The 24692-nt window shown below is 40.3% G+C and overlaps 1 protein-coding gene across 1 annotated transcript in view; it reads left to right on the top strand.

The window, feature by feature from the left end:
- The first annotated feature begins 938 nt into the window (after positions 1-938).
- The window catches only part of CTXND1 (cortexin domain containing 1), a 31258-nt gene continuing 7504 nt past the window's right edge, over positions 939-24692 (top strand). The window contains exon 1 of the mRNA XM_071568552.1: positions 939-1063. The gene's annotated coding sequence lies outside the window, so the exon portion shown is untranslated. The remainder of the gene's footprint in view (positions 1064-24692) is intronic.

A 24692-nucleotide genomic window follows, 5' to 3' on the forward strand; every position in this document is an offset into this window, starting at 1 on the left:
GTATTGGTTTTCACAAATTTGCCATGCATGGTTAGGCATAATTAGCATTAGCAGGTCACAGGAGGCCCAGGTAACAGGTAAGCACAGCCCCAGAATGGGGTTTTTCTCCTGAGAGTCCCTGTGAAGGTCAGGTTGGAGCAGGCGGCAGTTCAGCTTCACAAATCCGCCCACCCATGCACCTCACTCCGCTGTGGTTACGGGGAAAGCAAGTGCAATTCCCCCACTGCTTCCCAGAGGCACAAACACCTCAGTGCAGTGAAAAATTAGGATCCCTAATGAGAAATTATTCCTGTGGCTCTTGCTAATTTTGCCTTCTTATTATTACTGCCCGTTATTTCTACCCTGTCTGCATGCAGGACCCCCCCATACAGTGACAGACACTCTGCAGACAATGGACAAGAGTGACAGTCCCTCCTTTAAGACTAGAATAATGCCTTGAGCCTGTTAAATCTGGGATGTTAATCTGTGAAGTTTTAGGCTACTACTTTTTGATTGTATCCAGCAGGACTGGTACAGTCCTTTTCAGAGTTAGGAAACCCCTCCCCTTCACTTGTACTACTGAAAAACAGAAGATTTAATTCATTTGAAAGAGTGTGTTTCTCAGCATTTAAAAATGCATTGGCTTGAATTTGTAATATTAACTTGAGCTCTCCCTGAAACAAAAAAAATAGTGTTCGTCTGTGAATTTGGCTGTAAGTTACAGAATACAACTTGCACGATAAAGAACTGTAAAGCAAGATGAAGCATCCCCAGCCCCTTTGCCTTTAAAATGCCATGGAAGCACAAAGGCTCTCGGCAGAACACCTTATCTGCTCTCGAAAGCTGTGACTCTTCATCCTTTCATTATGAAGACCCAGGGGATTGCTTACTTAGCATACACCAGAGGCAATGGATAGGGTGAGCAGCCACTGCAGCGAGAAACCCCCAGTACAGAGCACAGGCAATTCCCCTCCACATGCAGAGACTTTGGAGCTGAATTGTGCTGAATAGAGAGCCCTCCGGCTGAGCGAGCCATGTGTGCCCGGGAGGAGCAGCCACTTTCGCTCCGCTGAAAAGCAATGCAGTAAGTGACTGGGATATTGCAGTAGGCACCCGTTCCCTGGGCTAATCAGGAGCTGAAACCTTGCAGCTTCTGCTGGGAGAGAGACAACCTCCAGTCTGGGAGCAGTGTCAGAGCTGCATGATTTTTTGTTGTTGTTTTTAATGAAGTGAAGGGATCGAGTGGGTATGCAGTGACATGGACTGTATGGTTTGCTTTGTGTGGATGTGTGGGTGTTGCAGGGGAGTACTTGCTTGTGTGTCCTGTGCTGAACTAATACTTCTTGCTTTGTAGGTTTTTTCTTATAGTCATGTTTGACAATGTTTGAACAGAGATGCTTAATAACTTAATGTCAGCAGACATTTGTGTTCTCCTTCTGAATCATGCAGCATGCTTCCTGTGCTTGGGTGCAAACTATTTTCTGTACTGGTACTCTAATGCTGGATTTACAGGGGCTGTGCCTTTGGATAATGATAAATTGTACATTGAAACTATGTGTAGGACTGCCTTGATGATGGATAATACTTTTATTTCACTTCAGCAGATATGGCTAAATTTCTAGTTTGTGGTAAATTCTTCACTGTGGTCTGAAATTGCAGATGCTTTTTTGTAGAGAAATGTTTGTAAGCAGTACTTTATCATAGCATAGCTGTGGCATTCTTCAGATTCAATGTTCTGTTTCCGTGCTCTGCAGTAGCAGCTTTCTGTTTGTATTGAGTGGGAGAGGAAAAGCATGATTTAAAGTTCCGTTTATATGAAGAGGGATTTTTATATAGTTTGAAAGTGCTTGCAAAATTAGCATTTAAGCAGTAATTGCAGGCCTTTGGAAGAAACTATACAACATTTAAAGCAAATTTAACCATGCAGGTTTTGTTCTGTTATTTAGGGACTAATACCCAGCTTCATTCCTCTGATTTCTTGATACAGCTTCCTCAGTGACTTATGAGGCTCTGGCTTTAGGATAACTGCCTACCTTGAGCCTCACTGCCATTTTGGGCTTCAGACATATTTAACTCTTTAAAGCAATGTATACTGAATTTTTTAAGAGAGCAGCACATGGAGTTGCCAAAAGTTAGGGATTCTTTTCTTGCTGTTCAGTTAAATGCCGATATTAAATAGCCATCAGTCTCTTGTAGGAGCACCAATGAAAGCAGTCTTTGATTTTCCAACTCAATTTTTGTTTAAAAGTTGGGGTTGATTTAGTTATTGTAAACTATTGGGAAACATATAGAAAGTCAACATAATAAAGAAAAAGAAATTCCTCTGATTTATCTATCATTTTAATTTTGAGCAATATTTGTACTGTCACTATATTTGAAGAGGTAATTCTCAGCAATTAGACAAATGAAGTTCAGTTTCTACTGAAAGATTTTTTGCAGTGATGTTGCTGAAAACGTGTATAACATTTAGACCCAGGCACAGATAATAACACAGGAAACACCTGGAAGTTATGGCACCTTCTCACTCCCATGCAACATGCGTGTCTTGGAGACTTTTCTCCTTGAGACTGATGCTCAGGCACTGCTAAGAGCTGTTTCCTCTGACACTACAGTCAAAGAGAATTTTCTTCTTTTTGCCTTGTGACATATGGTGCTATCGAGTTGCAATTGTTAAGATAATGAGCAACTAATAAGCAATGATTATTCTTCATTAGCTGTACAACTTAGAAGATGGACAAATCTACAATGAGTGTGAATCACATCTGAATCTGATCTGCTCCCCTCTTCCTTTTCTCTCCCATCTCGACTTCTCCCTGTCTGTTTGTGGGCACTTAGTAGGTGTTATAGTTGCTCTCATTTAAGGACCTGAACCTAAGATTGGTGCACTTCTTCCAGTCACAGGCTCACAACCCGTGTGTGTCTCTCTGTCCCTGTTTTCTCCATCTAGATACCCAGCAAAGCCAGTAATGAATCTGGAACATACAAGGATTTATTATATCTCTGACTGAGCAGTACAAACATGTTGGTTTATCTGTCATAAGGAAAGAGCAGGGATTTTACCTATAACTGGTGTGCTCAGAACACGCAGTTTTGATGACAATATCATCAGATATTTTCAGGTAAACTAATTCTGGTAATTTGACAAGCTACTGTTTTCAAATTATTTTCTCTGAGGCACAAAACGGGGGAGGAAAAGAAATGGAAATCAGAGTTGGATGTTGGAAAGACATTGGATTTATAATGAGAATCACCAGACAAAAAGATTATGGCTGGTTTAATGCCTTCATGCAATTCTGAACCTCTAATCAAAATGTGTTTCCTGAACTGGAACCTCAGATTTATTTGCCAAATATTATTGTTCATGTCAAATGTAAAATGGAGCACATTAGGAATAAAAATCTAATTTCTCAGTCTAGAATAAGCATATTAGTAAACAAACGTTTTCACTTCTTCATCTTCTCTGTAAGTTACACTGGCAGGAGGCTTTCCTTGGAAGTCAAGTTTACTGCATTGCAACCTTTGAGAAATACACACAAAGGAAAGCTTACTAATTTTATCCTACATTGCCACTAATGAGTTGCAAGTCAGTTCAATTAATGAACAGCAGTTGCTTAACATTTTAGTCACTTAAACTACTTTAATTTGCATCATTGTATTTCTACCAGTTTTTGACGTGTAGAAGAACTGACAAAGTTCCCTGACAGTATGAAATACGACTGCACCTTCATGTCATTCAAGGACCAGAGACAAAACTTCCAGTGCAAAACTGTGTAAAAGAATATATAGTGAGTGGATAAACATGCTGCATAATTTCAAAGCACAGTGAAAATGTGTGTCGTAGTTGCACCAGGAGCCAACAGCACAGACCATGTTACATTAGAAGATACTACATTCAGCACATTCTCAAAGAGATAAGTTTAGCTGTATTTGTACAAGAGTGGGCAATTTTTGTACCATCCTTAGTAGAGCTGTCCTGTTTATAAAGAAATATATCTTACAGCTCGTGATGACCAGAATGTGCCACATACATAGTCAAGACTTTTTGACTACAAAAGGACATTTTCTTCCTTTCTTGTTATTCAAGGGTAGACTTTTTGATGGTGTTGACTACTTAGATATGCTGCATAATAATTATTTTATTCTCATGTGTCTCTTAAAACTTTCATTATACTTATCTGCTGTGAGCATCAAGATTGAATTTAATTGAGATTTTCAGATATATGGTTACACAGTCCATTTTCAACAAGAAAATGAATATGTTATTATTTTCTACTATCACTTCTTACCAAGGGCAATTGCTTAATACTCTGTAATAGCTACAGCTGAGGATATTTCTTTTGCCACAACGAATCAGTTCACTTTGCACACCCACACAAACCCAGAGCCTATTGTGAGTAAAACAGTAGTGCAGTAGTATTCAAGGAGGATTAAAGGACTAATATGGAGTACTTCCTAAAGCCTGCTACCTGAACCATTGTTTTTAAAAGGAATGAAAAATAATGCTCCTGCCTTTTTCAAGTGTTGTTCAAAACGTATAGATATGCACCCAAAACCCCATGCAGAATTAGAAAGATCACACCCTATGATTTGGAAGGTACGTTCAAAGTGCACCTGGTAAGGCAGGTGAACCTCCAGAAAATGCAGAACTGGTCCATGGTTCCACCACCTTCTATATTTGTTTCTTAAAGCTTTAGGCAAGAATTCTGATATCTGGCTTTATGAAGGATAATTCAATACAATAAACTTTAAAATAAGACAATGAAAGCATGTATGCTAACAAACTTGATCATCAATGACTAACAGCAAATCTGATATCTCATTTTCACTGAAACATCTGGAAGAAATTCCATGTGCCCAGCTCTGAATCTTCATGAGTTAGTTCATGGAATATTTAATAATCTTTTCATTCCTTTGGAACACAAATACAAAGGAAACAGCATGTGAACTAAGCAAGAGTGTGCTTGAACAATGGCTGCAGACACACACCTTTGCTCAGCATTATTTTGGCATTTGAGTTTCAAATCTGTTTTTTTCCAGCTCTGGGGAGACAAAACCTTGGGGGTCCTGTCCATGCATACTCTCAATTCACAGTAGTCAGCCAGTGAGACTCCTACACAGGAAGAGCATCCTATCCCCAGTGCCAGTCAGTACTTGGTTCAGAGGGAAAAATGAGGAAATGAGACAGAAGGTTGCTGAAAACACAGATGCTCACATTTTTTCTGCTAGAAACACAGAATTAGTTATTTCTTTTTATCATAAATCACAGGTTTTCCTTCAAAGCTTTACTTTAGACTTTCAATCAGCACTGATGGCTCTAAAGAACCACACGCTAAAGCAAATTCAAACTATCTAGTGGAAAAGTCTCTCATTTCTCTTCCTGCCCCGTCTGATTGATTTCATGATTGCTGGAGAAATTGCTGCATCATACATTTAGTTTGTATTATAAAGTAGTCCAAAGTAGCTGATGTCACCCACCCAATTTTTTTTCCATATTCAAATTCAAGCTCCCACTCCCTCTGTTAGCACCATGAATATATTTCTGACTTCTTACCATTTCACACCATATATTACAGAATTGTACTGAATTTTCACCAGTTTGGTTTAGAATTCAGCCCTCAGTCTGAACATCATTCAGTTATGAGATCAATCACTGAATCACAGAATGGTTTGGGATGGAAGGGGCCTTAATCCCCCTTCCTGCCACAGGCAGGGTCACCTCCCCTAGACCAAGTTGCTCAAAGCCCTATCCAACCTGGCCTTGAACACTTTCAGGGAAGGGATTTCTCAAAATCTGGGTGAGAACCAGGAGCCAGAAGCCACATCATAGACTACAAAAGGCAGTGGGACTGAAAAGAGGAGTAAATCTTAGCTCTCAGCACAGAAGGAGCCAATTTTTGTCAGCAAGATTTATCAGGAAAGCATCTCCCGTTACTGGAAGTCCAAATAATGACAAATCATAACTACTCAAAGTCATGAAACTCAAATAAACCAAATCAAAAAGAGTGAACTCTGGAAAACAAAAAACAAAAAACAAAAAAAATCCCCAAACAAACAAACAAAAAAACCTCCCAAAACATTGCATTCATCTTGTCTTCTACTTGGGGGAATTCTTTAGGATTTGTGCTTCAAAAGTTTCATCTAGAAGCATTTGAGAACATTTTGGAAAAAAGAATTTTACATCTCTGCACAGTAACCTCACCAGAGCTTCAAAAGCATCACTGCTTAGATAACACCCTATATTTAGAATCATAATTTTACAAAGTATTGCTTTCTTTTTTTGTTTGTTTACAATTTTACATGCCAATCTTTGTCTCTTACAGCCAGTGGAAATGTTTCCTAGGAAGAAAAATTGAGAGATTTTCTACCATTCGCATCAGAAAACCACCAGAAAATAGTATTTTCTGCATTTTATTCTGCCTCTGAGTTCACTGTATCACCACTGCAGTTTTGCAAGTTGCAAAAGCAAAAGGCAGCCAGGAAGGAAACACCCAAGTAAAGCTGATCCAGTCCTTGTTTAGCTGCAAAAGTATTCAGAAAGACCTCTGCCTGCTCTTTTCACGTGCTGTCTTTGGTCAGCACACAGAAGATGACTCGCATTTTATTCTCTCCCATTCAGTCTCTGTCACACCATTACAGCATTTACAGTTCTCATCTCCATGTTCACTATGGGTATTTTCTGGGAAGAAGCAGATTCTCATGTCTGAAAACACCTGCTTTTGCTTCATATCATTTTCCTTCTGCCAGATCTTAATAATGAGCTCTTTTAAGAATTGCCTGGAGAATGGGAACAGGTTGGTAATAGCAAATAAAAAGAAAAAGAACCCATAATTGCATCTGTAAAGGAGTTTTTCCCCAGCTGCCTTCTGCTTTCTGTCTTGATCCCAAATCCATGGAAGGCAATGAGAAGACTCCCACTGACTTTGCATCAGAACCTAAGAGACTTCTATGGAAGGTTTATTGAGAGTATTTTTTGTAATCTACAGCCACTTGCATTTGCAAATGTTCCACAGCTCATCCTGCAGGGAAAAAGAAGTGCAGGAGATCGCTGACCTTGCAAACCCTGGGCATGGTGAGCAGGCCCTCCTGTGCAAGCACCCAGATCTCCTCAGGGTCTTTGTTTGCCCAAGTCCTTGCACATACATTAAAGATTCATAATGGGACTGTTGTAGGCAATAAAGTTATGTACCATCTTGTTGTTTTCTAAGAGTGTTCTGCTTTAAATTATGTGTAGAATAAAATGAAATTATATTTTAGAAGAGGAATAAAAGCATAATACAGGCACAAATAAAATTTAGTTACAGATGGAATTGAAGTAGATGGAATAACTTTTCTTATGAACAAATACTGTGCCTAGGGAGGGTGTTCTGTATAGTACTCCATAGCTGGGGATTTAATTTAAAGAGCCCTTTAGACATTCTTAGATCTCAAAACGTGGAGAAAACCATCAAGGGAATGTGTCCTTTTTTTTTTTCTTAAAGCACTTCCTTCATATAATCCCTGTAAACCCAAGATTTTGGTGAGAAATAATACATGCATACAAATGAATCAGATTCTCTGAAAGAAGTAAAATGCAAAAGCCCCCCCAGGCCAAGATTTGAAAGGAAAAATGCAAGCAGCATATATTGCACATGAAAGTTCCTTAAACCGTATTTAGTGCTAAAGTATTTTTGGTCTTTTATCTAAGAGAAAAGCAGAGTGGCACCTGAATGAGTCCCAGATGAATACACCTGTCTGGCTTGTTGAAGCAGCTGAGCAATTCAACAAGCAGCCAAGGGAAGGGCAATGTTCATACACAGCTTCATTTCGAGCCTCCTGGACAGACTTGTGCAGCAACCAGTCAGGGAATGGCTGATATCAGTATCCATCTCCAAAACCACCCCATGACACCACAGCTGATTTAAAAGGACACTCTCTGGTTATTAGGAAGCACAATTCATACAGACACCTTCACTGAAGAGTAAGAGGCTGAATAACAGTAAAATACAGAGAGGGTATTGAATATATAGTTGTGTGCATGTAAATACAGAAGCAAACATTAGGGTTCATCCTTGGGGTTTCCACCACCTGCCCACTAAGCAGGCTACTAAGGACTTGAAAGCCGCTGCAGCCCACAGACTACACAATTTTTTTTGGTGGCATTTGTCCACATAATGAAAGGAATAGACTGTTCATCATGAAAGAACACTCAGAGCTTTTCTATTCCTTGTTTTTGGTTTTAACACTCTGAGCTTCCTTCCTTGCATTTGTAGACCTGAAGCAATAAGACCTTATGACCAGTGCTCCCTCCTCCTGCCCGCGGGCAAGGAAAGCACAAATTAAATGCAGCAGGGATTGCACTCAAACCTGCTATCTGACTCAACAGAACAGCTTTCTTCAGGTTCCCCTGCAGCTGGTATCTTGCTTTAAAAGTGGTGTAATATTTACAGGTGGTGTTTAAGTAGTCACCTTTCATAAGAAAACATCTCAACTGCCTGCTAGGCTTTTTTTTTCTTGTAGTTAATACTGAAGTGTCCATGTATAACCTGTCCTGTGATACTTCCCTGGGTTTCCAATGTCTGGACATGCTGTATGTGTGGTAGGTGAAACTCATCAGCCTCCACATCACTTGCAAGGATGAAGGATCAGGCTCACCATTTATCTGCACTAGAGGTACCATTGCTATCATAGCAACGTGGCCCCATGTATTTAAGTGTGTATGTAAACACGCCACCCTCAAACCCATTTCTATATGCTCCAGTGACTTCACTGGGCAGTTTGGCAACAGAGAACCACACTGAATTCTTCTTAGTTAAAATCACAGGAATTAGTTTAAAACTGAATGTGACAGACTGGCTGTGTAAGGGAACCACAGGTGCAACCAACCTTGGCTGAGCTTTTTTATGAACTCTGTGATTTAGTGATTTAAACTTATTTGGTTTTCTGAGATGGAATGAGAGCTCATAAGCAGTCTATTACTATGTCTCAGCTGACAAGAGGTAACTTCTAAAGATACACAACTTTGGTTGCTTACTGTCTTGAAAACATAACCCTAGCAAACTGGAAATAATACTAATAAAAAGTTCCCTATCCTATCTGCAGTTATGGCCATGTTATGTGTTATGCAGTAGTAATAACTGAAACACATCAACATGAACTTTGCTGGAAATGGCTCTAACACAGCTTTGAAAGCCACTTTTCCAGGTGAATGAAGTAAAGAGAAACTTTTTATCTCCAGGAAACATGATCCTTTCCAGTGCACTTCAAAGCTTGGCCAGCTGGAAGCAAGTGCTGTAGCAAACTGCTGTGGAGTCTGTTGGGAAGTCAAGTCCAGCACAGGAATTGAAATAAATGACTTTGGCATCTAAAAGGAGGTTTTGTGGAGTCAATGCTTTCTAAGCAGAGGACAGGGAGAGATTTGGCAAGGTCGGTGCATACATTATTGACATTTTAATGTCACAGGGGGGTAATCCCAGGTCTAACTGAGCCAGCTGAACTTGTAGTGGTCTTGAAGCCCACCCTTCTCAGGTGTAGGGCTTAAGTGGAACTTAAGTGGTGCTTAAATGACAGCCCATGTGGGTAAGGAAGTGTTAGAGGCTGTCAGAAAACACACACATGCAAAAAATTCACCCCACCATTTTTGTACTAACTTGTGTTTTTCTACATGCCATAATACTCACCCACCAAAGATAAAGGTTTTATGTGGGTAGTTGTCAGAGAATGAGCATGGGAATGTTGAGAAAGGGAATAATTTTTGCCTGGTTTTTGTTGTTCAAATTGAAACACTTTTTTTAAGGAATCATTCTGAAATGGAAATCAATGATGGTTGGCATCATTCTCAGAACATTGCCTTGGGACACTGAAGTGTAGAAATGCTTTGCTGATATTTTGGACACAGTGCATAAGAATTTTCCAAGTGATTTTCCATCTCCCAGGAAGAAAATATTGTATTTTCTTAATTACATGTGGACAACTATTTATATCCTAAGCATGCATTTGCAAAACATTCATTCCTGCAGCAGTTTTTAAAAATTACTATCAGAGAAGGAAGTAACTCTGGCACTTCAGCAGAATTTTATCTGTTGGATTTGGTAAAATTGGGATAGTCTGTGTAAAGAAAGTCTTGTTTCCCTATTTGTGTAAGGATCAGAACCGTTGTCTTTAGCTTTCTTTTCTCCTGACAATTTGTTCCTGTAATCTCTTTATGTTCCTACATTAAAACCTTTGGCTAAATTGAGAGGTAACTTAACTGACAATTTAAGCTACACAATAGTAAACACAACATGAGGCAATGGAGCGAGGCACCCTTCAAAGAGAGAAAAAACAATAAACAACGGGAATCTGTGCTGCCTCACCAACTACTTTTTATTCCTTTTTGAAAGATCCTGTTTCTTTCAACACCTTCTTTCTTCCTCCACTCGCAAGTTACCTCTGCTCATACTACATTCATGATACATAAAATACTTTACACCACTGTTAGGCCTGTTCTAAGTTGATCCTGGACATGAATCAGTGGCAAGCATGGGAACTGCATGTCTGGAGGATGCAGAGTCTGTGCATGTCCAGGGCAGTGAAGCCAAAAGATTTGAGATGGGCCAAGTGGCCCTGTCTGGGGGCACAGAGAGCTCCTCAAAATGGCTCAGCATCAGCTTAAAGCATCTTTTCAAGTGCAAGGGAGACTATGTTACAAAACCCTAACTGAAAAATCACACAACAGGTAATTCCATGTTAACTCCCTCTCAGAAATGGGGGGGGGGGGGGGGAGTGGGAAGAGGCAAAGAAGCTTCAGGAACCTCCCAAAGGACTTTGCCATCTCTCTTTCTTTGTGCAAAGATCATGGCCAGTAACCAAGTACAGTTGATATGGTATTTCAAATATGTTTTCTTCAAGAAAACCAGGATGGCCTCACCCTGGAGTTAGAGCAGCGCCACCAAAGTGTCCTGTTCCTCAGGGAGGAAGGGGCTTTCTTGGAAGGAATTCTTCTACAGCACAAAATTAGAGTCCTAGCTCCTTGGTTACAACATTTTCCTTGTTCTTTCCCTTCTTCATCATGTGGTTCAATCTCACTTATTGAATGTCTGGAAAATGTGAGAAGACTGATCGGGAAAAGAAAAATTTCTTCCCCAGCTCTATTAAATCCACTGGGTGTCCTGAGAGAAGAGCATCTTTGGACAGCAGCAGGATATACGATTGCAAGCAGACATTCATTTTATTACGCAACTGCCCAATAGCACTTTTCTGAAATATTTGGAAGTTCTATAGCATAGAGAAAGTCAGCATTTTTTAGAGCACGTTAAGCCATAAAACAGAGTACTAACCAACAGGGGGAAATAAGAATGGTTATTCCTTCAGAATTTTTGAGTGATTAATTTTCAACCTTTCCTGTGCATGATCTATTATTTAAACTCCCACCTTAATTCATAGCAGCAAACAACAGCTTTCTATTCTAAACTTTTGTTTTCCCTACATTATTAAAGTATTTCTGTCTAAAATAATAGATTTTTGCAAAATGCTGCTGTAAGAGAGATGAGAAAGAAGGAGCAGCTGCAAACAAGGCCTCAGATGGCTGTGCCATCCTCCAAAGTGCCTGTCAGTGCCATGTCACTGCTGCTGTTTTGAGCATGTTCCTCACCTTGAAAGCCAAATCAAAGAGAATTTTAAAATAAGGAATAAAATTAGAAGACCAAACATGTAGGGGTGAGGAAAGCAAGGTCTGACCCACTACTTGCTAACATAAGTGGAATCAGATCTGAGCTTTCCTAAACAGGAACTCCCATATTTGTATTATCATGAAATAAAAAAAAAAAATCAGTAAATGCTGTAACTTCAGCTTATGCCAGGGTAAAAAGGAGCAGGACGGTCAAGTTTCTACAATATTTTTACTTTCCTCATATAACCTGGGCTAACTATTGCTTCTTCTGTTTGTTCCCCCCCCCCCCCCCGCACCTGATCTCGTCGTAAGATTATCTTAGTGAGTTTGCCCTGATTTGAAGAACTAAATCCAAAGCATAAATTCTATTTCTAAACAGATTTTCTTGGCAAAAAATCCTGATTTGTATTCTTACAGTTTCTTCTGGTTGTATTAGCACTTCTTTTTTCCTTGTAAAAAACACATTAGGGAGGTGACAATGTGTTTGAATGAGTAACAACAACATCAAAATAGCAAAGATAATTCTCTCTATATATTTCTTAATATATTTTTAGATTTCAGTTACTTCCTGAGAAGCTATGTTTAAAACACTAGCATGGGCAGAAAACTTGGAGTCATTTACTTTCTATCCTTCTCAAAAATATGCTGCATTTGCTTGTACAGCAGAACTACAGGGACATTGAAAGGGTGCTGTGAAAATCACTGCTCCATAAAGTCCTTGCTGGCTGGTGTTTAGAAAAGGAATTTGTGAAGGAATAAAAGCACTTTTTCATGAGGTAACAAAAAAAGAGGATGAAGAAATTATTCAGTTGCTGGAACTAAAAAAGGCAAGGAAGTGCAAGTGCATGCAAAGAGGGAAAACCACAATTCTCCTTTGCAAAGGGGAAGGAATGATGAACAAAGGACAACCAAGAAAATACTTCTACACCAGCCACAGGAAAGATTTGTATACAATCAACTTCTGTTTGCTGCATAGCAGTTGCTGACATATTTCCATACAAGCTGATGTTGTTTTCCCTGCTTGAGTGGCATAGCAATAATAAATACATTTATTATTCATTACATGATATCAAAGTATTTTACTTTGTCTCAGCATTTCCAAAGCATTCAAATTGTAGCAGTACAACACTTTGCTCCCCTAATTTGCTGCATTAGCAGGTAAATATTATAGTCTGTAGTCAAGTTTCTGAGTGTGCATTTCCAGACAGACTGGAGAATCACTTAGGTACTAAGAGTCAAGATTTTCCTCTTAAACCACTCTCCCCCTCCCACCAGAAATAAAAAACACAAAAATGACATTATATACAGCTCAGTTCTCCCATATTTTGAAACAGGATTCATAAAATTCACCATCCTCAGAGGGTGTCAAATGAGGAAAAGGATGTTTTTAAGGTAAAGGCAGATCAATAGATAGATGCTGTACTATGTGTGTGTGTTGTTTTGTGTAATTTGGTTTGTTTGGGGTTCTTTTTCATATACACAGAAAAAAATTAAGAAAGGATGGAGGAATCATGGTTTATTCCTGTGGGTTTCTTTGCTTACTGTTTGGAAGCAAGTCTTCATACTGCTGGCTTAACTGGCCACAGGGTCCCAGCCTACATTTGCATGATGGAGAGCTCTGCATAGCATTTTCCTGAGTGCCACTCCATGCCAAAGCAGATGGAAGGTGATTTATGGACTTAGTTGTTTATGGGGATAAATGAGGACAGAATTATGCCTAGATCACCGTGTCCCAAATAATTCTTTGAGGTTATCAAGTTTGCCATAGCCCTGTCTTAAATTAAGTTTATGCCAGAAAAAAAAAATAAATCAAAATAATGGGAAGTGAACCACTGAAGCAGAACACCCAGGGAATGTACCAAGGCACACAGTGCTTATGTATCTACAGCTGAACCACATCAGCCAGGGAGAAGTTTTACTCCCAGTTACTGCTCAGTGCTTCCAGTGAAACACTCCCAGATTGTATTATTGTCACCAAGTCCAGCATTTGGTGAACTATAACTACAACTAGAGTCCTGTGACCATTTAGAGTACAAGCGAATGAATTTGAAAGCTAAATAGCTCTTAAGAGATTAGCACTCGAAACACCTAACAGCAGTTCTCAATGTTGTCTCCTGTTAAATACACAGAGAAATCATTCATTGACCTAAGAGCAGCCTGTGATAGAATGAGCAATAAAAGCAACCTGGAGGTGAGTGCTACCATTCTTAAAAAGGGTTCAGAGACACTAGACACGATCCTACATGATTGAAACTGGCAGTAACATCTCACCAAGATGCAAAATAAGGCTGAAAATGAAAATGCAAGTCCATTGGTATTGATGTTATTTACTGCATGTCTTCCAAAATAAGAATATGGAGCTCCAGGTACACAGAGGATGTTTCCCAGAGGCCTGGCCTGTGCTGTGTTCTTGTTCTGACAGTGACAGAACTGCTGTTCATGAACTTCAGCACATTCCAGGAGCTAAGGCTGGTTTTATCATTTACTAACATCACTGCAATTTGAAACTTAAAATGGAACTTGTTACAACTCTGACTAAAGGCTCGTCACAGGGAGTTCTCTTTTTGGTACATGAACTGTGGCTTTCATAATAATAAGCTCAGGCATTGACAGACAGGCTCTTGTTTAGGGCAAATACTACAGAAGGTGTTATATGAGGCTGTGGTTTCAGTCACTGTGGGATAGGATTTACCACTCAGTTCCAAAATGGAAAAGTTCAGTTAAATGCTCTTGAAAAGGTCCTGTGCTAGGAAGAAAAGCCTTTCAAAATAGATTTCTATCAACTTGGTCCATGTCCACAATTCTTTAATGTTTCTGTGAGCAACAATGGTTTTGTCCTGGAAGACAAATACCCATTGATTTGAGTCTCTAATGACTGCTAGGTCAGGTTTGCTATATATTTGCTTAATTAATTCCTCTGACCTTCCTTCCATTTAATAGTCAGGATGACAAACTTCCATTGTACCAGCTGTGTGGATGTTAGTCTGAAGCACCTATGATGTCAAAGGCTTTGTATTCATTTACTAAGCAAGTTATTTTAAGCCTTTTTTTTTTAATATGCCTGGTCAGCATAAATTTATGATTTTTTTTTCCAGCTCAATCCCATATCATTTATCACATGGATTTAGATTAATTCATACACATTGACCTACAGGAAAGACAGTTACTGTTTCTTGAGATATCAGGAAGCAATCTGAATTCCAAGGAGGATTTCAGGTAAATGCACTACTTTTTAGAGTTTAAAAGTTCCTTCCTACTTGTAATTAGCAATGCTTCAATTTTCTGCCTTTACACTCAATAATAGAGGTGGAGACTGGGAGGAGAAGTAGCATATCTAGTTCAGAGACTGCAGTGTCCAGGCTATTCTATCCAGTAAACCAAGCACATACTTAGAGCACAAATTGATATCTGACAGCATTAGCTGGACTTAGGTTAAAATTCAAAGGTATAGGAATGGATTGGTTCTTCAGCCCTTCCTAGGAACTCCTGTTCTTATTCAAGTCAATGAGAATTTAGGAACCTAAATGCAATTATATATTTTGTCCTTAGTGCGTTGTTCTCAGGGCTGCCCTAAGGACCTAAGTCAGGCATGTGCTTAAATCCTTATGTGAAAATTGCATTTAGATAAGCGATCTAAAATTAAAATATCAGCCTGGCTCTTGTATATTTGCAAATCAAATTTGTTTTGACAACAGGTTAACATAAGACACAGCTGAGACAGCCCAGAGCCAGATGGGTTGTGTGATTTAAGGCTCTGCAATTATCAGACAAAACCCAGAGATGCTCCCTTTTCAAATGTGAGTGTTCAAGTTCTGCCAGGACTCTACTGTCTGCATGAGTGCCAGTGAACTGGAGCAGTTGCCATGTTACTTCATGAAAAATTATTAAGTCAGTGACTTATTTAGTCTGTTTAAAGAAGGTGGGATAAAACTCTGAGCTGGTATTGCCATGGTGATTATGCTGTTATTAATTTTTTTTAATTCATATTGAGCAACCTGTACTGCAGCCAACTTCAAGACACTTCAAAAGTGCACTCCTCATTCTCTGGCTGGAGAACAAAAGCCTTCATTCTAGACAAGGGTAGGATAAGTAATGTTTTCATTCTGGGACTCTACAGAAAACTCCTTTTCCTAGTATCTTCCATGCACAGAGGGAGAAAAGAGACTCTTGATCTTCCTATCTCATCTTACAAGGAAAATACCTTTTTTTACCCCATCTCTGAGACATGAATTATAAACCCAGAACAGATGGAGTCCCAGGTCTGAAGATCCCACAGAGCAGAAACTCAATTCCCATCTTGCCACTCTTCTATAATTCAGTGTGCTATTTACCAGGACAGACAGACATGGTCACCCTCATCCCTGAGGATAAGTGATTATTTCCACCTGTCCATCCCAAACCATCCATCCCTTTCCTGCAGTTTGCTGGTGTGGCTGACCCTGTGCCCACTCCCAGACCTGCTCTGGGTTATCAAGGGGGAAGTCTCTTAACACTTTTTACCAAGATGAACCAACACAGATTTTCATACTAGAGATTTGGGATTGGGATAGAGGGAAAGAAATACAGAAAAGAGCAGCACAACATTCCCAGCTTGGCATATCTGACCTGTAACCTCTGCTTCTTTCTAGCAGCTGAACTTTAACCACTAGAAAAGGCTCCATCAGCTCACATGGGGGCCAGCAGTGTTTTGGTGCTGGTATATTGCAATGGCCCTGCTACTGAGGTCAGTGGGACAGAGGGAGGTGACTGTCAGTACCAAGTGATACTATCTGAATTGTGTAAAACCATGTTAATTCAAAGCTGCCTGACCGAGAGAAGAGACGCATAGTTAACTGCAAATCCATCCTGATGCAATGGTATAACACCATGTTGCATTAAATCCATAACAGAACAGCCTTCAAAAGCTATTTTAATCAATTGAACAGTTGGACCCTTTAGCACATAGTTACCATCGTCTAGTCATTATGTACTTAAAATGCAATTATAGACAGGAAAATAACGTTCGTTTTCTATTGACCTCGTTTTACACGAGTGAATTCCGTCTACTTCTCATCTGCATTTACAGTTCCAGCTGCTTCCTGACTGAAACAGATCCTGTAGGCTTTTTATATCCAGTAGCAATGCAGCAACACCATATGTAAGGCCAAGGTGTGTGGGGAAGCTTGGATGTCTCCTGGCTCCTGAATTATTAGGCTGTTCCAAGTTCCAGTGCGGAATCATTCCCAGGATGGTGATTCATGAGGTAGAAAAGAATGTCGATCCAGTTCCCAGGCTGTTTTTAGGGTTAGAAAAGCAATGTTGTTTGAAAAAAAAAATAATAGAGTCCCTGTCTGTAACAGAGCATATCTCTGGGACTATTGGTTATCCAACAGACTAGTGGTAAAGTAAAAATGGTGACTATATAATGAATGAGTTTTCCCAAACATATGTAAATAGCAAACCATCACACTTTCACTGGAAGCAGCAAAATTTGCAGGTAGGACAAATTAAGTTAATGCTTTGAAATTACGTATGAAGACATTCCAGTCACTGAAGTCAGGTGCATTTCAGCAACAGGAAAACTGCATCTGAAATTCAGGACAATGCACAAGAACTCCCAAACCCTTAAACGTTCGTGTTCCCTGAATGTCCTTGATGCAAGTCACTTGCTACCATAATTAGCTCTGTCAAAAGATCTGAAATAGAAGAGAATGGTGGGGAGTCCCTGCAGCATAAACTGGCAGGTCCATGTACCAGAGTGATAAGTAGTAAGGATGCCCCCAGTTTCCCTAAAGCAGATCTGCACTTATTCCTAACCATGGCACTTACAGTGTCATTTGATGGACAGATATGCATAGGCTGGCTACATTTCATGGTCAGATTGCTAATATAGTTTCAAGGTCATATTCACAAGAAACCTGGCAAATTCTTTATGTGGTATCCAGTGCAGTAGGTAAAGAAAAACACAAACCAACCCACCCCAGTACAGCATTCAGGAAACTACTTCATAAGCTTAAGAGAAGTTTTGAGTTAGGACAAGAAGTCTATCAGGATTTAAGACTACTGGAAGACTTACTTTAAATTATACCTACAGAAGATGCCAAAGGAATAATTTGCACACCATTCTTTGTGGTCAAGTGTAGGTTTTTATGCTGCTACTATAATTTTTAAACATTTCCTATTAAATATTGCATATCAAAGAAGTGGCCATATCAAACACCAGGTAATTTCTGGCACTTATTTTTCAAAGTCAAAACTATGCTTGGACTTCCCTTTGAGAAAATTAGGGGTTTATTAGCTGGCAGAGAAGGGGAGGTGATGCCAAGGGCAATTTGGCTTGGGAATGCAGTGTTCCCGTCAGAGCATCCTTTCTGGCAGTAAGGTTTTCCTCAGAGAGAAAGTTCAGCAGGATTTCCTGAGACTGTTTATCACTCAGACCTGATTTTATGGAGGTCTTGGAAGATGTTGGTGTGGTACCTTTAGATAATGGACCCACCCAGCAACGCACAAACTCCACTGTCTTTTTCTCTGCATAGTCAGTAGTGACTCAGTGTGTGGAATAAAAAAAGTTGAGGGGGAGGAGGGCCAAAGTTTGTGCTTCTCACATCACTGCACAATATGGGAAATGCCAAGTGTAGGCTGCCAGTCTATACAGCCCACTGATTTCATATAGATATCTTGAAGCACAAACCTTACTCACTCTGTGAGACATTTGGTCTCCCTCTCCTCAGCGCTCACCCACCAAATGTCCATGTGAATAATGCTGTCCTTGATTTTCCTGCTCATGGGGGATATTTACCACAGAGATGATGACGTTCTTGTTTTGGTTAGCCCCAAAACACTGGGTTAAGGCAAAGCAATCAGAAAATTCTTGCAGCCCGCAGTCTGCCTGCTTGCAGTCAATGCAATTTTTATGAGGCATTTTATTATTAAAATAATTTCTCTAGAAATCAACCCTCCCACTGCCAGTCCAATGTTTACAAAACTAATTTAGTTCAAGGGTGCTCGCAGTCAAGTAAATACAAGCCAGACATTATTCTCTGCTAGGGAAAAGTCATTCAAAGAGAGCTACTCAGCCATGGGCAGACTGTATTTTAGCATGCTCATGAAGTGCTATTTTTCACCTTAGTGCTGTACATCTCACTGCTTTCCAGTGGTTTGCAGTTGCAATGTTCATTCAGCCCAGGAAGGGTGCCTGAGGCAGCTCTCCCACACAAGCCCCATTATTTACTGCGGGTGTCACCACAGGGTTGCTGACCTTGGTAACATGGCATGCATCAGGCTGTTTGTGAGCAGGCTCTCCAGCCTCCTTCCCACACTCCATCTTCATTAGCCACCAGCTAATGCATGTCCTTCGGACTCTGAGGCTTGGCATATTTACAAGAACTAAATTTTCTAGCAGTCTCAGGCTACTTTCCATTGCTGCCCCCTGTCAGAGCTGCAGATGCAGTCACTGTACATGGATAGAGATCTTGAAGAAATCTCCGTTTGCAAAGTTTAGTTTGTAGAGCAGACAAAGAGAAGGCACAGCACTGTCGGTCACAGAGCTGACTTAGGACTGTGAGGCAGTGTGGAGGTTTCTGCTGGTGAAGGAGCTTTCCTTGTATCTTTTCTTTATGTATTACTCTTTGTTAATTAGTTTCAGCTTGTTCAGAATAATAGGTCATATGATTTTATTTGCCTTCCTATGAAAGTGTTAACTCTTAAACTCAGCTAAAATTGAGGTCTGTGCTTGGCTGTTATAGGTAACTTGAACAATCCTGCTCTAAATAGCCAACTTGAAGTAAAACATGACTCCTTGCCTTGTCCTGCCAGACATTCCCTGTGACCTGTGTTAGCTCCAACTGCACAAAACCTGAGCATCTCACACACCTGTGCAACCCAGGCTGTACCTACATAGACATCTCAACCCAAAAGAAAAACTTTGGGTTTTTTTCAGAGGGAATCATTTTCCCCTAGCCACTGAAACCAGTGGTGGAGAGATCAGAGATTTTGCTTTTTCTATGAATCAGGAACACTGCAGAACTAGTGAAAATCAGTTGTCCTTGTCTGCCTTCTAAAAGAAGGCATATGTTTAACCACAATGGAAATATAAATCTCCTTCTGCCACCTCACTATCCCTCTCCTCCATCAAAACCCTGTTTTAAGAAGTCTGACTGTTGTTGGCACAAGAGCAGGAACAGCTTCTGAGCACAGCAATGATGGAACAGCACTAGGCAGAACTGCAGCTGAGCAGCAGAAAGCAAGGTCTGATTTGAGCTGAGTGTCCTGTCCTTCCAGATGCTCCAGACTCAGCTCCAGCACATTGAACCTGTGGGAGATCTGGAGTCTTTCCGTACCATGAGGCTCAGCACTAGGCCCGTCAAGACCTTGCAGAGAAAACAGTTCAAGGGGAAAGAAAGAACACTTATTAAAAAAAAAAAAAAAGGCAAAAAACCCGAAACAGTTTCAGATCTGCATTTGGGCATATATAAAAATCTGCCTTAGACAGGCTAATTCTGTATTGAAGCATGACTGCAGACCTGTTAGTTCCTATCCTCATATAAAACTTAACACAGAAATACACCAAGTAAGGCAGGAAAATTTAGTTAGTCCTAATGGTATCATCATATCTTCCTCCCTGCATTATTGTCTGGATGATCTGTACCGAGTTACATGTCTGGAGAGATGGTGCTCAAAGGTAATTCTCTCTTGTTCAGCACACACAGATTTGGGGATGTAATTTCTATCTGTTTGATGTGTATTTGTTTCTGGTCCAAAGTCAAGTGTGCTGCAAGACAGCTCTCCATCACCTGCATTTGCAATTAACTAAACCTCCAAGAGCATGAACATAAAATGAGCCTGTGACAATAAAGGAATACCAGTCAGGGGGCAGGCAGAGACCCACTGGGACACTATTCCCCTTATTATTCATGGGACTGAGCTGTTTGAGTTTAGTTTCCTTTCATGCATGAAAAAGCTTTTGAGCAATCTCATTATTGTACTGAATATAAATATATTCAGTAAATATAAAGAGACAGTGTTAAACTAGAAGCAAAGATCAGTGCCTGGTTTTAAAAGTATTAGAGCTGTATTATTTACAGATACAAATAGAGATTGAAGCTGAAATTGGATCAGACCTTAAATATCTTTTCTTAAGGAGAGTTTCCAGGAGCTGGTTGGAAAGCCACAGCAATCCAAGAAATAAGAATTTATGAAACCTGTTGTTGGGTCAGATAAGTGGTCTGTCCATCCCAGCACTGCCAAGGGGGGATGCTTATTAGGGGCACTATGTAAGCCTGGCCACTTCTGGCAGCCCATCCTTCAACATTCACAACTGCTGTATCAGGGAAGTTATAGGGAAGACCTCTCTATAGTGCTTTCAGGGTCTATGTATGGACCTGTTGTCCATAACTCACCCAACTCAAAGAACCTGCTGGGACTGCCTCCGGTCCCCTGTGGCAGTAAGTTTTGGAAAGTCACTATCTGCTGAATAAAGAAGTACTTTCTTCTAGTACAAGTTGATCATCTAATAGTTCCATTGAATGCTCCCAGTTTACCTATTTTGGAAACTGGTGAATTTTTTTTTAAAACTGGGAGGAATGGATTTTGCCATTCACCTGATCTGTGATTCTGTGTAGCTCAAACATTATTCCTCAGCCACCTTTTTTCCAAACTGAAGAATCCTATCCTCTTCAGACACATATAAAGGGACTAAGAATTCCTTTGATCATTTTAGTTACTCCAAAGAGAATTCCCTATTCCTCAGCACGTTGACCTGCTTTCAACCACAGTGATCCCAGTCTGTCAGAAACCAAACTAATAAGGGTGGCTACAAGGGGGAAAACAGCATTGAGGATTAGAATCATAGAATCGATTGGGTTGGAAAAGACCTCCAAGATCATCGAGTCCAACCCTTGGTCCAACTCTAGTTCATTTACTAGATCATGGCACCCAGCGCCACGTCCAATCTGTGTTTAAAAATCTCTAGGGATGGGGACATCTGAGCACATTCAGAAGTCAGTGTGATCCCTGCAGGGTAGAAAAGACCTTCCAAACTGCTGAGTCAGTCCAGGCAAGCCCTCGTTGCTCCCTGTACTTTAGGTTCACTTAAAAATGTTCCTGGTGGCTAATGGTGCATTAATAAGGTATTGGCTGTCTGGGACTGTCGGGTGCTGTGCCAAAAACAGACTTTTATAAATTGAACATGTATAGAGGTTCTGGCAGTCTGATTCCCAATGACCCACTGACAAGCTACTGATCTAGCTGAAGATGTGGAGATGGAATGTAATTGCACACAATCTTTTTAATCAAGGACTACACTTCCAATAATCTGCTGCAGTGACAAAGAAAACAACACCACGCTGTAATACATGTCTGGAATCAAAGCTCTTCTCAGTACAGTCTTAATTAAAGAGTGTTTCTGACTACAAGTTTTATAGAAAAGTCAATGAGCTTCCAGCTGAGGAAAGGACCTTTCTTGATGTGATGAAAAGGCTCTACATGTACTTAGAGCATGATCAGAAAAAAACCAAAACCCTCATGTACAAACACAGGTAACACTCAGGCTGTAGGTTATACTTGTTAATACCATTAATACAGGCTGGGATTTGGGGAAGGAGGGAATGAAAAGTCATTAATCACTCCCAAAATCTCAAGCACAAGAAAAGCCATGGCCAAAGCCATCACTAGCACCGATCAGAGCTGCTGCAGGGATGCTGCATTACATACAGCCTGGCCTGCAGCAGCCCCCGAAGGCATGGGTGCCTGAGAACTTCACCTAAAGGAGATCCAGGGAGCATGACCCAGAAAGGAGAATGACAACCAGGGTAAGAATCATTGTGTGGCTCTTCACTTGGATAGTCCTCAATGTCAGGCTGTGCTGGTGGTCATTAAACCTGTGTTCTCCCCATCTCATTCCACCCATGCCCAGGAAGAAAGTGGCCCATTGCTTCACCATTCTCAGAGATCATATTAGAGCGTTCCCTGTCTTTGATTAAACACAAACTATATTTTACACCCATCCATCTGGCACTTCTCATAAATACACTCTGCAGCTAAAAGATACTCAAATTTACAAGTTTAATTTGTCATCCCTCTATATAAACCACATTATAATGTAACAACCAGTCACAGAGGTAAAGCTTAACAGCATTTTATAGACGAACAGAATGGTTTGAGTTGGAAGAGGTCTTGAAGATTATCTAGTTCCAACTCCTTGCAGTGAGTCAGGACATCTTTAACTAAATCAAGTTGCTCAGAGCCTCATCCAACCTGACATTGATTGTTTCCAGGGACAGGGCATCCACCACCTCTCTGGGTAACCTGTGCCAGTGTTTCACCACTCCCATTGAAAAAAAATTCTTCCTTATATCTAATCCAAATCACCCTTGTTTTAGTTTAAAACCATTATCCTTTGTCTTATCACAATGCACCCCGCTAAAAAAAGGTTTGTCCCCATTAGCATGGGCTGTTCTTTACCAGCCAGTCTTCATGCCAAAAAGCAGTCTTGGACACATTTGATTTACTACAATTGATATTGACCACATATCCTGGGAAAGAAAAGAGACAGAGACTGTGAACAGATGGGACTCAGACTCAAGATCCTGACTGATCCTCACTCGTCTGAGCAATAGGCTATTTATCCTTTCACCCAGCCTTGCTCAGTGACACACTGAATTTGGAGGCTGCTGTATTTGTTACCTACCTACAGAGCTATAGACTAGAGTTCAATTATCCTTAAATTCTTATCAGGATCCTTCACTCCAGCCAATGCTGTCATGGAAAATGTAATGCATGTCCTGACTCAAGGTTTTGGTTCATTTGTAATAAAAATAATCTGTCCTCTCTCTGAAGGAAGATACAATCCATCCCTGCTGGGAGACAGTGGAAAACCGTTTATGTGGGTGCCAAGTGGATCCTCATCAGAAAGAAGCTTTTGTGCTGTATTCACATGCAGAGCTGTGCAGAGCTGTACAGGGAGGGAGTTGGGGTGGTCTGAAAATGGGAAGATTTTCTGTGATGTTGAACTGTTTGGCTGCTTGCACTGGTTCCAGATGGTGCTGGAGGCACTCAGTGTCTCTGAAAACAGGCCAATTTTCTTTCTCCCACTTCTTTTAGTAGCAAGAGAAAAACTGTTCTCTTGAGAAAAGAAAACAGGGAAAAACTAGTAATGATATTTCTACTTCTCTTGTTGGCAAATTATAACCAAAATTAGCTAATATGCTGCAACAATTCTGGGTTTCCAGCTGGAGAGGGTGAGAAGCTGCGAGCTTCTCTGGGTGTCTCACACAGCACAAAGCAGCCCTAATCCAAACTCATTCAGATCACCTGGGGCTCCGACCTTTTAATTTCAGATCTTCAATTATCTTTCCTTCCAATTCCTCATACCAGTGAGGAGAGAAGTCTGTTTAAGTAGGGCTGGTTTTGCCAGTGTTTTCTAAGGGTTTCTCATTCTTACCCAACAGTATTTCTGGTGTCTGGGGCTGTTCCTTCTGCAGGTCCATTTTTGCCCCGTGACCTGGCAACTGATGCTGACAGCGTTTAGCATCACACCCTGCTTTGCAGTCAGGTCCATATTCCTACTACATCTCAGAGCTTATTCGTTTGGTCTTTAAGACTCCTCTAAGATTTTTTTCAGTGTAAGATAGGATGCAGTTCAGCTGCATCACACCTCTGATTAGATCACCACAGACAATCAGAGCAATAGCACAGTAAGTTACATGCATGAGCACAAGCTACAAACATCCATTCTCCCTTTTGCACTAAGCTGGTTTGGAAAAGGAAAAGACATAAGCAGTGCCTTTGATGGGAGCCCTGTGTAAAAACCTGGGTCAGATTGTTTTGAACAAAAACACACTTTGAGCTTTACTTTTGCTTATGTTTAATTGATCAAATACCTCTCCCCACGAATTTCTGAAATACCTGAGAAAAGTCTGTATTAAAAAAATGTATGAATTAGTTATCAGTATGGATTGATGAGTACCTGCATGCACAAAATCTACAACTACTGCAACAGTAAAGCCACCTGGCACCTTTTATTTTTTTCCGTTTTGCCGTAAAATTATTTATTTAATACCTTCTTGACTAGGACTTTTCATCATTAGTGTAAATATAAATTTTAATGTTA

The sequence above is a fragment of the Pithys albifrons genome, chromosome 13 (genome assembly GCF_047495875.1).
Source record: "Pithys albifrons albifrons isolate INPA30051 chromosome 13, PitAlb_v1, whole genome shotgun sequence".
NCBI classification, from domain to species: Eukaryota; Metazoa; Chordata; class Aves; order Passeriformes; family Thamnophilidae; genus Pithys; species Pithys albifrons.